Below are 18,191 nucleotides of genomic sequence, written 5' to 3'. Positions count from 1 at the left end.
AAATTGAATTTCAGTACAAACTTAAAGACATTTTTATTAAAAAACAAAGTGAATATGTGAAAAATACTTATTTCTGCTGATCTTTCTAAAAATCCAAAGAGTCTGTCAATAGCTTTCAGAATAAATAACAGCACACAGAAGCAAAAGTGTGCTTACTCAAGTAGAAAAATTGATTAAAGATATGCAAAATCTGTCACAAGAATATCTAAATACATCTCTTGCTTTTGAATAAAAAATAATCTGTTTATTCCTGTTGAGAACAATATTTTAAAAATAATACTTCCCTTTCAAATTTTCAAGATAAATATGGTATCCGGGAAACAACGAATACTGCTAAGACTTGCTTGCATTTGACAGTTATATGTCTCATAATAGCTTCTCAATCTTACAAAGATATTTTATTTCAAGCAATCCTGTCAAGGTAATTTTTCATCTCAACTATTTTTCCACTTAAAATGATAGAAAGCCTTTATCTTCTGTAATCTATGAAAGGATAAATAAATTTTCTGATTTGAAAGATTAGAATGTTTCAAAGCTGAGACTTCAAAGAATCTAATTCACATTTAAATATAGTGCTTTGGAAATTCGAATATGAACATAAAGGCGCATTTCTGTATCTTTCATACATCAATTCCAAGATTATACAGTTCCAGTTTTCAGAAACTTCTAGAATTCCTAGTACTTTAAAAAATTATATGTATATGTTATTTTTAAATAATGTGTAATTGAATCACTTTGCATCATTGAATCAATTTATACACCTGAAATTAAACACTGTTAAATCCATCATTCTTCAATTAAAAAAAAATTACAACACAAATTGTTTTATTCCAATCATATGAACCTCAGTGAGAAATAATTTTATATTTAGTTCCCAAAGCAGTAAGTTCAATAATAATGATAATAACATTTTAGCATGTATTTGTATAAGGGATATGAAGAGGTGTTTCTTTTTTCTTCAGTTTTATTGATATAAAATTGACGTACAGCACTGTGTTAATTCAAGGTGTACAACAAAATTGATTTGACTTACATATCTCATGAAATGATCAAAGTTTAGTGAACATTCATTATCTCATATAGATATAAAGAAATAAATTTTGTTGTGATGAGAACTTTTAAGGTCTCCTCTTAACAACTTTCACATGTAACATACAGTAGTGTTAATTATATTTATCATGTTGTGCACTACATCCCTAGTGCTTTATCACCGATGTTTGCACCTTCTGACTACATTCATAGAATTCCTCCTTCCCCCACAGCCCACCAGTTAATCACAAATCTAATTTCTATGGAGTTAAGTAAAACTGACCTACAATATTCTATCAGTTCCTGTTACACAATACAGTAATTTGATATTTCTATATATTTAAAAATGATCACAATAAGTCTAGATACCATCTGTCACCATACAAAATGTTACATAATTATTGATTATATTCACTATACTGTATATTTAAAACCCATGACATCTATTTTGCAGCTGGAATTTTGACCTCTTAACCTCCCTCACCCGTTACTCTTCTTCTTTTACCCTGTCCCTCTGTGGAAACCAAGGATATGCTCTCTGTATTAATATCCCAGTTTCTGTTTTGTTGTGTTCGTTCCTTTGTTTTTTCATATTCCACATATAAGTGAAATAATTCTTAAAATCCATCCTTTCCTGTCTCATTTTACTTAGCATAATACCCTTTATATCCATCCATGCTGCATGCTAATGGCAGGGTTTCCTTTTATGAATGATTAATATTCCATTGTGTATATATACTATACCTTCTTTATCCATTAATTTATTATTGGTTGCTTCCATAACTTGGCTACTGTAAATAACACTGCAATGAACAAGTCTTCTCATATTAGCATTTTTTTTTTTACTACTTTTACTTTATATTTGCCTTTAACAATGAGACTTTTCCTTTCACACTTTACATATTTCTAGTTGTGACCTCTTCTACTTAGAGAATTCCCTTTAACAATTGTTGTAAAGCTGATTTCATGGTTTTGAACTCTTAACCTTTGTTTGCCTGTGAAACTTTTGATTTTTCCTTCAAATCTGAATGATTGCCTTGCTCTTAAAGCCTAACATTCTGGGGCCCATTTTCCCAGGGAAGGACTCCTGGGATAGGACTAGTGAAAATTTGCCCAAAAACAACTTTTGGGAATCACTATTTGATTGTGCTATTCAAATTAGAATAGATATTTCAAAATAAACATATGTTACAGAGCCAAAAATATAGTCTAATAATAGAAAGAATGATCAAAGCTGATTTTTCCACTTAACTGAATCTGGAATATATTTAATTAATGTAATAAAAACACTATATTTTCAGTGTCTTACAGTGAAGCACAAAGTTCTTTCTGTAGTGTGATTCTAGGGTGTGGAGTCCTATTTCCTTGGTTAACAGATTGTTTGCGTCAACAGCTCTATGTTCTTATATAGAACTGAACCACCATCTCAGCTGAAGATATTAAAATATCTGAACAGGTATGTGCACTTTAGTTTTTCCCCCTGGCATTATTGATGTTCTAGTCTTTTAACAGCCTGGGTAAATATTGTTACCCAGTATTTACTGGATAAATCTGAATTTATAAATCTGAATAGTATCAAAACAGATGGTGTATAAAGATAGGATCTCAACACATAGCCCTATTGGAAGCAATACTATCTAAACCCAGCATGCCCACCACACGTTGACCCTCTTGCCTCCCTGTATGACCTTTTTTTCCACTTTGATATCTCTTTTAATCAGAACACCTGAAAAGAAGCAAACACCATATGAGGTTGGGAAAGATAATTTTCTCTCTCCTTGCAATTTTTATCTCCTTGTGGAAAATTAATCTATTTCATGTTATCCCTGTAGAACAAGCAAGTCATTTTAATAATAGAAAAGTGGAAGTTGAGTTTAGCAATTGCTTTAATTAAAAGGTGATCACCAGAGGGTTGATTTCCTACCTGGCTGTTGACTTACAAACAAAATAATTGGCACATAAAAACCAGCATGAGGGACGCCACTCAGGACACAGAAGCTATTGACAATTAGAAAGTAAAATAGAGTAAAACAGAGTAAAATAATTTGCATTTATATAGGGGACTCTCTATTTATGTCTATTTCTAGCTATTAGAATTCTATAGCTTAGAAAAGACATCACCTTGAACTTTCTTTCTTGTCATTATCCATTCTCTTTCTCTGACAATTGATGAGCTTGACAATCTCGTTAAACTGCCAAATACATAATTTGCAGAGGCTCTAACTTGCAAGCCCTTGGATAAGAGCAAAGAAGTGGTTTAACACAAACCTGGCACAGAGCTTAATGAAAAACTTGTTTTATAAGCCAGGTTACTGGCCTGTCACCCTCATTGAAGTTTGGACCGGCTTGAGGTAAAACTGTGAAATTAAAAGATGGAGATAGGATTAGGTGATCTTTTGACGCTTTTCCAAACTGTTTCTCTAGTCTTATTGTTGTATTGGATCCTCTTCCCCCTACTCCTAATGATACATATTTTTTTCCTAATGACTTTCCCTCGTATCTCTCTATGTATTCAAAGTGGTCACATTTTCTAATGATCACAGTTAACTAATGATTTAGGATCTGTATTTAGGAGACTTTCAAGGTTTATTTCTATAGAACAAGAATAAAATATGTGTTTTTAAAGTTTCTGTTATTTCTTTTATTTCTGGTGAGGGAAATTGATCAATACAAGTAGATGTGAGCAGAAGGTGAAAGCAATCCTTAAAGAGGATTCGGGCAAAATAAACAAACAAACAAAAGACAGGGAAAAGTTTACTGCCTTCATAGTTGACCCTTGGAAGTGCTTGGGGAGAGAAAACCCCACTGCCCAGGCACTGTTGCAGAACCCTGGAATATGCTTAGGAACCAAGACATTGTCTGGAAGCCATTTACCCTCCCTTTCAACAAGAACTTTCCTCTTTGGTATGCAAAATCTTCTTAGAAAACTACTAAAAATACATAACTTAGGAGACTGTTCATCATGAATACTGTTGATCAGTTCCACAATATTCTACCTAGTCCCACAGAAGCTTCAGACCTCTTAATTTTGGAAAGAGACTGATCTTCATCTCTAGTTAGGTGGTGGTGGGGAAGGTCCCTGGAAGTAACTTTGACAAACAAGATATGGACACCCATTATTGACAGTCTCATTTCCCTGTATAGCCAGATCAACAAACATTTATTGATAGAGTGTAAAGTTGCAACATTTCTTAAGGGACTTCAAAGGAATATAATTATCTGAATGGCAACATCTTCCAAGCTAAAGTCTTGGACCCCACTTTGATAGTAGTTACTGATTTCTGCCATTTGGAGGAAAGCTTGAAAGTGCTAAATTTGGCAGTCACTAAAATTATAAAAGATTTATATTCAAGAAGTTAAATGAGTTATTGTTAATTAAGAGTTTGAACATGAAGTATTCATGAGTCTTAGTTGAAAGGGGGACAGGGAAAATTTTCTAGATATGCAAGAAAAGACTGATTTTCTTCGAAAGCCTACATTACAGGCTATTGGTAACACACAACACCATCAAGTAAGCAGCACAGTTTCTGGCATGTATATGAGGTCTGGGGACAGATAGTAGTCTGTGGTGAAACAGACTAGTGAGAACAGATGACAGTCCAAGAAAAACAAAGTACAAATATCAACAAAATACATGTTATATTCTATCTTATCAGAGCAATTGAAGAAGTTTAACAATGCATGTAAAGACAATATCCCTATTTTACTGTCAGAAAGAATGACGAGGGCTAATAAGAGCTCCAATGAAAACATTTTCAATGATATGCAAATTTTTAATAATTAGATAAAAACTGATTATTCTTTTGCATGTTTTCCTTCTCTAAATATAAGAGCAAGCATTCAGAAAAATAAAATAAAAATGCAGAATATGAACTTCAAAGTAATAAGTTTATTTCTGTGATGCACTTTAGCATTAGATTGTTAATAATCACAGGAATTTACAATAAAAAATGAAAAAGCACATAAAACATAAGATAAGCATGTAATTAATTTTTTTAGGATAGTAGTGTGAGATAATTATGTAATATATCATCTCATATGCATAAAGATCACAAAACAGATATTATATAAAATTCAAAGGTGATTATTCATTTTAGTACATTAATATTTATAATCTCAAAAGTAACTTTCTGAAGATTCTAGATTAACTTGGGTTCTAAGGTACAGACTACTTGAATTGTAAAAGCAGTCGTATGACCCCAGCAATCTATGCTGGCAGAAAGAAGTATAATCAAAATTCATGTTCTTAAAGACAAGAACATGCTCTGAAAATGACAGTAAGGGCTTCTTATTTGTAGCTTAAAGGAGATTCTATAGACTTCTAGCAATCTGTTTTCACAATCCTGCCAGGAATAAGGTCAGATACTCCAATCACAATTGAAGAGACCACTTACTCCACATTCAACAAGGTAGTATGAACTTATAACATTTGACATGCAGGATTAACAATAAAAGTCCACATAACGTTCTATATTATTCAAGGAATCAAATATTCTTTTAAATACCAAGAATAATTCAAAATTAAGCCACTATATAATCTAACATTACTTGGCTGACTAATTGCTGCACACTATAATAGATGACATTTTATCACTTCCCAGTACTCAGATTCTGTGTTGGGCAGATTTTCATTTGTAAGATACTTGAAGGCACTTTGAACATCAGATGTTAACTTCCTATTTCAGTCCAGTCCTAAATACATCAAATGCCTTATTCTCAGTGTCATTAGCCAGATTTCCTTTTGCCATTCAATGCAACTTCTACATTGGACTAGTTGCTTACTTTTTAGCCAGCAACTAAGTAAAAATGCATAGGATCAGGTAAGAAATATATACATATATATTCTTTAACAATAGATAAATCTAGAAATTGTTTTTGTGAATTGATGTATTAGATCAATATGGCAGATTTTGCAATATTTTTCCTAGGATGGATTATTTATTCTACTTTAAGCATTTCAGAAATGTTGTAGTCTTTAGAGGAGTACAAAATGAGTGATTATAATTATAGAACTAAAAGTCACACTACTTAGAGTCTAATCTTTTCTCCATCATTTATTAAGTATTGATCCTGGGCATATTATTTAATCTCCTCTCTGTGTATCAGTTTCTTCCTCTTTAAAATAAAGATAGGATATACCTCATAGTGTTAAGAATTTTACTTGAGTTGATAACTTGAAATGTATTTTCTTGAAACATAATAAACACTTTAAGTATTGTCACCTATTGTTGATCAAAACTCTTTCACCATTTTACAAATTAAAAAAATTAAAGCATAATTTTAGATATATAACCCATTTGTATTTTAATTACAAGCATTTTTATTATAGGTTTTTTATCAATTTACAAGAGAAAATATGAAAATAAAACCAGTGTGTGGCTAATAAATACACAGGATCCTTAAATGTGCAGTTATATTTATATGGTCTGTGTATATGTGTGTGTATATATACAGCATATGTGTATGTACATATCTTTGTATATATACATGTATGTATATACACACATACACACATATGTATATGTGTGTGTATACACATACACACATATGTGTATACACACACACACACATGCATATGTATGTGAATATGTATATGTGAAAGTGAAATTCACTCAGTTGTGTCCATTTCTTTGCAACCCCACGGACTGTAGCCTGCCAGGCCCCTGTCCATGGAATTCTCCAGGCTAGAATACTGGAGTGGGTAGCCATTCCCTTCTCCAGGGGATCTTAACAACTCAGGGGCTCAAACCCAGGTCTCCTGCATTGCTGGCAAATTCTTTACTGTCTGAGCCACCAGGAAAGCCAATGTGTATACATATATATGTATATGTATCAATATATGGAGAGATAGTTTATGGTATATTTGCTTTATAGACTTCACTATTTTAGAAGAATGCTAAAGTAAACCACATGCACATACATATATATAAACACAAACTTAAAACAAGAAGAGGCTCCTGGAGTTCAAATTTAAGTTCAGGAAAATTTTATTGGATTTATAATTGAAAATAAAGTTATTTTACTTTAGGGAAAACTATTAATTTCACATTCTTTGATTTGGATGATTATAAGTGTGTGACTCCTCTATCACTTTAAACATATATTTTGAACTTAATTTGTTTCTTGTAATGCTTTGAAATAATGGAAACCATCCAATCACTAGAGCAGACAGAAAGAAAAATTTAAAAAAAAGAGAAATATGTAAGATCTATAAGATAATATAAAGTCACAGTAATCAGGTGAGAAAAAGAAGAAAAAAATGTATTCAAATTGTGTGGGAAGAGGTAAAATTGTCACTATGTGTAGATGACATGATACTCTATATAGAAAACCTAGAAGACTCCACACGAAAACATTAGAGCTAATAAATAAACACAGCAAGGCAGCAGAATACCTGATTAATATACAGAAATCTGTTGAATTTCTGTATACTAATAATGAAAGATCATAAAATGTAAGCAAAAAATAAAAATCTTGTTTAAAATTGCATAAAAAATATCAAGGAATAAACTTGACCAAGGTGATAAGAGATCTGTATGCTGATAGCCATAAAACATTGAAAAAGGTAACAAGATGATTCCAAGTCATGGAAAGGTATCCCATGCTCTTGGATTGGAAAAATTAATACTGTCAAAATGACCACACTACTCAAAGCAATTGAGAGATTCAATGCTTTTCCTATCCAAATTTCCTATGCCATTTTTCACACAACTGCAACACATTCATATGCCACAAAAGACCCAGAATTGCCAAAGCAATCCTGAGAGAAAAGAACAAAGCTGGAGGCATAACACTTCCAAACTTCAGACAATGTCATCAAGCTACTATAATTAAACAACATCACATTGGCACAAAACCAGACATAAAGATCAATGGAATAGTAGAGATCCCAGAAGTAAACTCATACAGCAATGGTCAATTAAGTTATGATAAAAGCAACAAGAAAATACAAGGGAGAAAATGCAATCTCTTCCACAAAAGTTGTTGGAAAAGTTGGACAGCCATATGAAGATTAATGAAATTAGTCGATTCCTTCATACCATATACAAAAATAAACTTAAATGGTTTAAAGATCTAAATATAAGACACGATACCATAAAACTCCTAAAAGAAAACATGAGAAAAACATACATTAACATAAATCGTAGCAAGATTTTCTTAGACCAGTCTTCTCAGGCAAAAGAACTAAAAGCAAAAATAAACAAATGAGCCCTAATCAAACTTAAAGTCTTTTGCAAAGGAAAGAAAATCATCAACAAAATGAAAAAGCAACGTTTGGAATCAGACAACATATTTATAAATGATGCAACTGACAAGAGATTAATATTCAAAATATAGAACTCAATATCAAAACAAACAAAAAATAGCTAAATCAAAATATGGAGAAAAGACCTAAATGAAAGATGACATGCAGATCACCAACAAGTATAAGAAAAGATGCTCAACATCGTTAATTATTAGAGAAATGCAAATCAAAACCAGAATAGGGTGAAACCTTACACATGGTGAAAATGGCCATCGTCAAAGTCTCCACAAACAATAAATGCTGGAGAGACTATGGAGATAAGAGAACCCTCCTACACTGTTGGTGAGAATGTAAATTGGTACAATCATTATGAAAAATAGTACAGAAATTTCTTTAAAAAAATCTAACAAAGAGATATCATATGATCCACCAACACCACTCTTGGACTCATACCCAGAAAAATGATAATTATAATTTGAAAAGATACATGTGCCTCAATGTTCATAACAATGCTATTTATAATAGCCAAGACATGGAAACAACCCAGTTGGCCATCAATAGATGATGATTAAGAAGTATATATACTTTATATACTATATAAGATGTATATATATATATATATATATATATATATATACACACACACACACACACACATATGCATATAGACACATATGTGCACACAAATACATACATATATTTATATATACACACACATGCACACACAACAGACTATTACTCAGACATAAAAAGAATAAAATATTGCCATTTGCAGAAACACAGACTGACCTAGAAAATATCATACTAAGTGAATTCAGTCAGAGAAAGAAAAACAACATATGATAACACTTATATGTGGTATCTAAAAAATAATACAGATAACTCATTTATAAAACACAGACTCACAGACATAGAAAATAAATACATGATTACTATAGGAAAAAGAGGGGAAAGGACAAATAAGAGTATAAGGTTAATGGACACAAACTACTAAACGTAAAATAGATAAGCACAGGGAACTATATTCAGTAAACAACAATAACCTATAATTGAAAAGAATATTAAAATATATATATATATAGCTGAATCACTTTGCTGCATACATGAAACTAACACAATATTATAAGTCAAATACATTTCAATTGTAAAAAGAAATGTGTGTACACGGAAAAATTATATGCATGTAGCATGTATTTATAAGGGTTAAATGATTAGGCATGTATACAACTACAAAGAAAGACATTCTTAGAAGTCAAACTTTACTACTATGAGAACACAAATGCAACTTTCAGAGAAATGCTTCTTAACTACATGCTGACTTCTTCTAATATGCCTGTCCTTTTTTTTTTTTTTTTTTTGGTAGTACAGGAAAGAGAAAGATGAGTAAGACAAGATTCTTGTCTTCCAAGGATTTCTACTTTGACATTAGGTCATGAACTCACTGAGTAAAGAATGTTATTAATCTCTGTATACTAGCACCTAAGAATGCAGTGTTCAAAACAAGTATTAAGTAAGTTTATAGAAAATGAGCTTAGTAGAGGGAAAGCAAAGGTGAGCCAAATACATAAACACACAGATCTTCACACCATGTCATTAACAATCCAATTCAGCCCATGCATTCCCAAGAAATAGAGAAAAATTGTGTTAAAAAAAAACTCAAGACACTTGTCTACAAAAATGACACAAAAATACAGACTTTGCTGAAGAAATGTGGACTGCCTTTACACAGATATAAGAATAACATGCTTAGATGACAGAATAAGTGTTAAGCTTTGTGCAAGCTTGAATAAGAGGGCTTTATGCTCTAAAGATAATGTTTCACAAGGCTTCCAAATGAGAAGCCTTAGACTTCCCATTAGTAAACAGCCTTAGACTTCCCATAGTAAACAGGCTTAGACTGTCTATAGGAAATGGTCCCAAACCCAGATGCTGGCTGTGTTCTCTGGTCTTCAGTGAAGTTAAAAAAAAAAAAAAAAAAAAAAGGTGGAATATGCAGAAAAAATTCATAATGTTAAATTTATGTAGCCCAAAAAACAATTTTACTTTCCTTTAATAAATAAGCAAACTATAAGGTGTCATTAAAATAAAAACACATGGGCTTTCACAGGTTTTGCACACATCTTAAACTTCTCAAGTTCCAGAGATATTTTATCGAACAGGTGTTTTAAAAATATGGCTAGAAGAGATATATGTTTTTTTTTAAGTGCCTGATGTTATATCTTGGTTATTGAAAGATGAATAGATACTTCAGTTCAGTTCAGTTTAGTTGCTCAGTCACGTCCGACTCTTTGCAACCCCATGGACTGCAGCACGCCAGGCCTCCCTGTCCATCACCAGCTCCCAGAGCTTACTCAAACTCATGTCCATTGAGTCGGTGATGCCATCCAACCATCTCATCCACTGTTGTCCCCTTCTCCTCCTGCCTTCAATCTTTCCCAGCATCAGGGTCTTTTCAGTTCTTCGCATTAGGTGGCCAAAGTATTTGAGTTTCAGCTTCAGCATCAGTCCTACCAGTGAATATTCAGGACTGATCTCCTTTAGGATGGACTGGTTGGATCTCCTTGCAGTCCAACGGACTCTCAAGAGTCTTCTCCAACACCACAGTTCAAAAGCATCAATTCTTCAGCACTCAGCTTTCTTTATAGTTCACTCTCACTTCCATACATGACTACTGGAAAAACCATAGCTTTGACTAGATGGACCTTTGTTGGTAAAGCAATGTCTCTGCTTAGCTAGGTAAATAGTTGATATGCAAATAGATATATAGATACACACACACATATATTCACACACACATCAGCAGAGAAAAAAACTGCAAAGTTGAAAATAACAAATACATGGATATGAATATATAAAAAAATCAAGGGCAACTTATTTCTTATATAGTTAAATAAATGTTATATTTAATGTGTATCCTTCTCTGTTTGACTCTCTTGAGTATCAGCTCTATGGTGATAGATAGCATGGTTTGGGATCTCAGTTTTACTACCGCCCATATTTTATTTAACTTTCTCTTGGGCTTTCTTCCCTAATCTGCAAAAACAGTATATTTTATTAAATCCTGGGGATAGTAATCATTTTGATAAAAAAGATATGGGATAGTTATATGTAGTTAACATCAATTAAATATTTATTTTCACTTAGGAACACTAAAGAGTTATGAATTAAAAAAATAAATTTTATAAACCCCGAGACCAACAGAGAAGGAAAAGCCACTTGTGGGAAAGCTTCACACTGTGAATTATTTATTAGATAAATTTATTATTTTTATTATCATTTATGTTATAGATTTATCAAAAAGTACAAACTAACAAGTTATAAAAATGTCATACATCACTGTTATTTGCGCCCACCTTTATAGTCATAAAATCACTTGTAACATAATTTCTCTTTACTGCTATAAAATTTCCTAATATCTCTTCTTTCTGCTTGTGCTACCTGTGCAAAGGGCTCTTCAGTTAAAAAAAATTCAAATGATAATTCAAAAAAATAATCTATAATTGGATATTTTGGGTGTGGTAATGCTAGCAGCAATCTTTAGTTCTGGTACCTGCATTTAGTCAACCAGATTCTATGGAATGTAACCAAACACAGCATTTGTGTTCTACATGTATGACTTCCACTGAGTTCTATATTTTCAAGCACAATGGTATATTGGTAAAATTTGGTAATAGTCAATATCTAGTTACTTTCATTTCATTTCTGAGTTAGTAATCACCATTAATTTTTTTTCAATAAAACATTGAAAAAATCTTGTTGATTTCTTCTTAACTGACAGTTATTTTCTATTTTATATCCTTATTAGGAAGGAGATGACTAAATTATGTAATTGAGGTCTCTATGTCCATATCCTGCCAACGTAAGGGAAATATGTGTCTGTGATGCTTTAACAAATAGGCAAATTAATTTAGAACTCTAAAAGGAATCATCTCTGTTAGAGATTTTTAAAAGTATCAGCAAGTTAAAATACCCCATTTTTTAAAATTCTCACTTGGAAGAATTGAGTTTTGTTTTTACCAACCAAGTGCCATGGGAAGGTCACAACAGTGGGGCTTATATTTGCTAAGAGTCCTGTTTCTTGCACTCGCTGAAATCAGAGGGACAATTAAAGTTTCAGCAGTTGAAAATTACCCATTAATTAGAATTAGAAGCAAGAAGCCGTGAAGTATAAGCAAGAACCATAAATCAGAACAATTAGTCTGTCTAGAAGAGCAACATGATCTAATCAGAATCAGCATACCAGCTGCTCATTTAATCTGGGGTTGTATTTTATTTTTTACTCCTTGTGAGATAACCCTGCAGAAGTAGCTTAAATCTGACAAATATACATTCTTCAGAATTATTCATTACTTCAAGGTATTAGTACAGTGATATTATTTTTACAAAAGCTTTTGAATTTGAAGAGAAATACATGACATTCAAAACGGGAAATTCCCTAACTATAATTACACATTTTAACCTAGGATCAATATAGCACTTAAATCAGAAAAGATACTGAACCATATATTTTTCCTGTTTTTGATATTGATATTGATTTTGATATTGATATTGATTGAGACTAATATATTACATAATTTATTATGTTGTCATTTTGATACTGTCTTTGGGCTATATGTTAAGCTCTTATAAGGAAAATTATTTTATAATTAAAAAATGGATATTTCTTAAATCATTTTTAAATTCCTTATTTTCTCAGTGATTCCAGCAAACTTTAAGTATTTCCTTAAGGAAAATAACTGTGTTAAATGTGTACACACTGAGGACATTAAGAAACACAATAAGAACAGCTCCTATACAGATACTGAATGATGTGTATTATTCATTCTAAGAAGAGCTAAGAAGTTTTACATAGGAAGATTATGGATAGGCAAAAAAGATATTAGGAGATGAGCCCCAAAACATAGTTAAAAAAAATAGTGTTTTATAATATGATGACAGTTGTATCATATACAACAGTAAGCCATTACAAACCTAAAATACTTGAGTAGAAAAACAGAATTTTATTATAGAATATCACCTGACAATTCATAGAGTAGAGGGGAAGCAGAGAAACTGGAGACAGAGAGAGAGCAATTAGGTTGGAAGTGTGTGGGGGAAATCTGGAGAGTGTATATAACTCGGATTTGTAATAAGGGTGATGAGTGCTAGTAAGTTTTAAATGAGGCAGAAGCCAAATTTATTATAAAATGAGCTTCTTTCTTGTACTTAGTATTTGTAAAAGCACTGATAAACAATTGGCATTTATACAGTCACTAGTTTTCTGAACTGTAGAAGTAGGGCCAAGGAATACGAGATATGAAGGAGAGACCATGGACAGGAAGAGTAGATAGGATTTAGAAATTAATTATGTATCAAAGGTAGTATGCTGAAGCTGAAATCAGCCAAATAACTAATTTTCAAGTGAGATGGACAATTATGTTTTTAATAAAATTTGAGAGTCCACGAGGAAGAGAGTTTTCTGAGGGAAGAACATGGGTTTTGCTTTATACACAGAATCTAGTTGAAAACTTAGGTCTTGTACTGAAGGTAGAGAAAAAGGCTGAGAGAATTTAAGTAGTCATTTGAATGAAGAGATACTTTAACCAAGATTAAGAATGATTAAAAGTTACAAACATCTAGTTATATACTAAGTCATGAAGATATAATCAAACTAATATTATGCTATATGTGAATTATATACCAACAAAACAACACATGAATTCACTTTGGGAGTGTGTATATATATATATATATATATATATATGTATACTATTGCATAGGCACCTGGAATGTTGTGTTCGTGAATCAAGGTAAATTGGTTGTGGTCAAGTAGGAGATAGCAAGATTGAACATCAACCTCTTAGGAACCAGTGAAGTAAAATGGATAGGAATGGGAAAATTTAATTTAGATGCCCATTAAATCTAGTACCATGGGCAAGAATCCCATAGAAGAAATGAAGTAGCCCTCATAGCCAACAAAAGAGACTGAAATGCAGTTCCTGGGTGCAATCTCAAAAAAAAAAAAAAAAGAAAAGAAAAGAAAAGATCTCAATCCGTTTCCAAGGCAAACGATTCAACACCCCAGTAATCCAAGTCAATGCCTCAATCACTGATGCCAAAGAAGTTGAAGGTGAGCAATTCTGTGAAGACCTCCAACACCTTCTAGACTTAATCCCCCAAAAAGATGACTTTTTCATCATAGGGGATTGGAATGCAAAAGGAGTAAGTCAAGAGATACCTGGAATAACAGGCAAGTTTGCCCTTGGAGTATAAAATGAAGCAGGGCAAAAGCTAACAGCATCTTTTCAAGAAAACATGTTGGTCACAGAAAATACCCTTTTCCAACAAGCTGAGAGACTACTGTCCACATGGACATCACCAGATAGTCAATTTCTAAATCAAATTGATTGTGTTCTTTACAGCCAGAGATGAAGAAGCTCTATACAGTCAGCAAAAACAAGACCTAGAGCTGACTGTGGCTCAGATCATCAGCTCCTTATTTCAAAATTCAGGCTTAAATTGAAGAAAGTAGGGAAAACCACTAGACCATTCAGGTTTGACCTAAATCAAATCCTTTATGATTATATAGTAGAGGTGAAGAATAGATTCAAAGGATTAGATCTTTTGGAGTGCCTGAAGAATTGTGAAAGGAAGTTCATAACATTGTACAGGAGGCAGTGACCAAAGTCATCTCAAAGAAAAAGAAATGCAAAAAGGCAAAGTAGTTATCTGAGGAAGTTCACAAATAGCTGAGGAAAGAAGAGAAGTGAAAAGTAAGGGAGAAAGGAAAAGATATCCCAACTGAATGCAGAGTTCCAAAGAAGAGCAAGGAGATATAAGAAGGCCTTCTTAAATAAAAATGCAAAAGGAAAATAAAGGGAAGAAATGGTAAGGACCTAAAAGAAGCAGAAGAGATTAATAAGAGGTGGCAAGATACACAGAACTATTAAAAAAAAAGTCTCTTATTAATCTCTTCTTCTTTTAGGTCCTTACCATTTCTTTCCTTTATTGTGCTCATCCTTGCATGAAATATTTCCTTGATATTTCCAACGGATCTCTAGTCTTTCCAACTCTATTATTTTCCTTTTGCATTTTTCATTTAAGAAGGCCTTCTTATATCTCCTGCGTCCTTAGAAACCTGTATGAAGGTCAAGAAATAGACAGCTATGCTGGTTCAATATTGGGAAAGGGGTATAAAAAAGATGCATATTGTCACCCTGCTTGTTTAACTTATATGAAAAGTACATGATGCAAAATGGCAGGCTGGATGAAGCACAAACTGGAATCAAGAATGCCAGGAAAAATATTAGCAACCTCAGATATGCAGAAGATACCACTCTAATGGCAGAAAGCAAAGAAGAACTAAAGAGCCTCTTGGCGAGGCTGAAAGAGGAAAGTGAAAAGGCTTACTGGAAACTCTACTCTAAAAAACTAAGATCATCACATCCAGTTCCATCACTTCATGGCAAATAGAAGGAGAACAAGCGGAAGCAGTGACAGATTTTATTTTCTTGGGCTCCAAAACCACTGTGGATGGTGTCCACAGCCATGAAATTAAAAGACATTTGCTCTTTGGAAGAAAAGCTATGAAAAAATTAGTGTATTAAAAAGCAGTGACATCACTTTTCTGATAAAGGTCTGTATAGTCAAAGCTATGGCTTTTCCAGTAGTCATGTACAGATGTGAGAGTTGGACCATAAAGAAAGCTAAGTGCAGAAGAATTGATGCTGTCAAATTGTGGTACTGGAGAAGACTCCTGAGAGCCCCTTGGACTGCAAGATCAAACCAGTCAATCCTACACAAAATCAACCCTGAATATTCATTGGAAAGACTGATGCTGATGCTCCAATAATTTGGCCACCTGATGCAAAGTGCTGACTCACTGGAAAAGACTCGATACTGAGAAAGATTGAAGGCAAAAGGAGAAGGGGGTGGCAGAGGATGAGATGATTAGATAGCATCGCCAACTCAATGGACCTGAATTTGAGCAAACTTAGAGAGACAGTGGAGGACTAAGGAGTTTGTGATGCTGCAGTCCATTGAGTCACAAAAAGTTGGACAATGACTTAGTAACTGAACAAGAACAAAAGAGGAGTGTGGAAAGAGAATGATCAATCAGAGCTGACCAAAATACGATATTATGGTATCCAAGGAGGCACAGAGTTTCTTAGTGGCTCTTTCTGTTTCAGATGTTCCAAAGATACCAATAAGACTAAGAAACATTTTACATTTAATGACTAGAGGTTTCTAGTGATTTTCAAAGGAAGTAATATAATTTCATCTGCTGGAGTGGGACTTGGAGAGGAAAAGATTCTAGGTGAATAATTAATGGAGAGAAGACAAATAATGGCGTTAGTAAATCCAAACCATTTTTTAAAGAAAATCAGTAATGAAAAAATGGAAGAGAACGAGACATTTCAGAGGGATGTGCTTTTTGAAATAGAAATTCACTTCAAATGTGTCTCTCATAGACCAAGGAATTGGAGAAGGCAGCTTAGTCAAAAATGGTGGCAACTCATTGTTTATTGGAGTGAATGCAAAAAGGGGGAAGCATCAAGGCATTATTAATTAGTGTACTTAATGGCTAGCTTGTATGACTTACAAGAAGAAAGTGAGATGAAGGAACAAATAAAAGAATAAAGATTCAGGGTCTCTGACTCCATTTTGGTGCACACCATGAAGACAATCTAGGACTATTTCCTTTGTAAACAGAATGCATTTCATCATCCAAACTCAAACTTTTATGACACCCTAAATCCTTTTGTTGATATTATTTTAACACATAAAACCTTGGTAGCCAATGTGTGATTTATATACCAGAACATTAGTATCATCTGACAGTTTGTTAGAAATGCAGAAACTTAGGTTCCAGCCCAGACTTACTGAATTATCAGCTGAACTTTTATAAAGTATACAGGCAATTAATATGTACATTAAAATTATGAGAAACAGATTTGTAACATAATAAGATAAATGATATATTACCATTTGCATATGTATAGCTGATGATATGTCTGTCTGTTAATTTATTATATACAGTCCACTTTTTTGGAACAACATTTGTTGATAAACAAGTCTTTTTTTTTTTTTTTTTTGGCCAAGAACCAACACAAATTTAATTTGTTCTTAGAAACCAGGGAGATTAAAAACATAATAATATAACCATAAAGAGCTAACGTTTGAGCAAAAATATATGATATATCATAAAGTGGGATTGCAAACATATACAGTGAGCACTTTTCTCTTTTTGAAAAATAAATCCTTGATTAATTTTAGTTTTTTATTAAATGGTTCTCCAAGATGACTGAAATCAGACTGACTTTGAAAATGTAGGTGTCAATTACTTGCACATTATATTAGCATTTCTCAAACTCAAGTATGGGAACATCCATAAACAGCAGATTAGTAGTTATGGTTTAGGCCAACAAAAGGATTGTCGTTTGATGCAGCTTACTAAAAAATGTTGAAAAATCTTATTCCTTTACCTGGGTTTATTCATAGATTAAAAAAACATTTAAATCCATTAGACATATTTTTTCAAATTATTATTCATTGCTCTATACCTGTGGCTAAGGCAAATCAAAAGAAAATGTTGAAAGAGCATCTCATTTGTGATGCCCCATGAGCTTCCCTGATAGCTCAGAGGGTAAAGAATCTGACTGCAATGCAGGAGACCCTGGATTGATTCTTGGGTTAGGAAGATCCACTGGAGAAGGAAAGGCTACCCACTCCAGTATTCTGGCCTGGAGAATTCCACGGACTGTATAGTCCATGGGGTCCCAAAGAGTCAGACACGACTGAGTGACTTTCACTTCCCTATGGATGGTGAAAGAAAGACAGCCACAAATTATCTGATGATTCTCCAATTAAAGGGTTCTCACTCTGAATGTAGACTAGAATCTGTGACTAACTTGAACAAAACAATAGAGTCAAAGTT

This window comes from Dama dama, chromosome 29 (genome assembly GCF_033118175.1).
Source record: "Dama dama isolate Ldn47 chromosome 29, ASM3311817v1, whole genome shotgun sequence".
Lineage (NCBI taxonomy): Eukaryota > Metazoa > Chordata > Mammalia > Artiodactyla > Cervidae > Dama > Dama dama.
Note: the sequence above shows the minus strand (reverse complement) of the source record.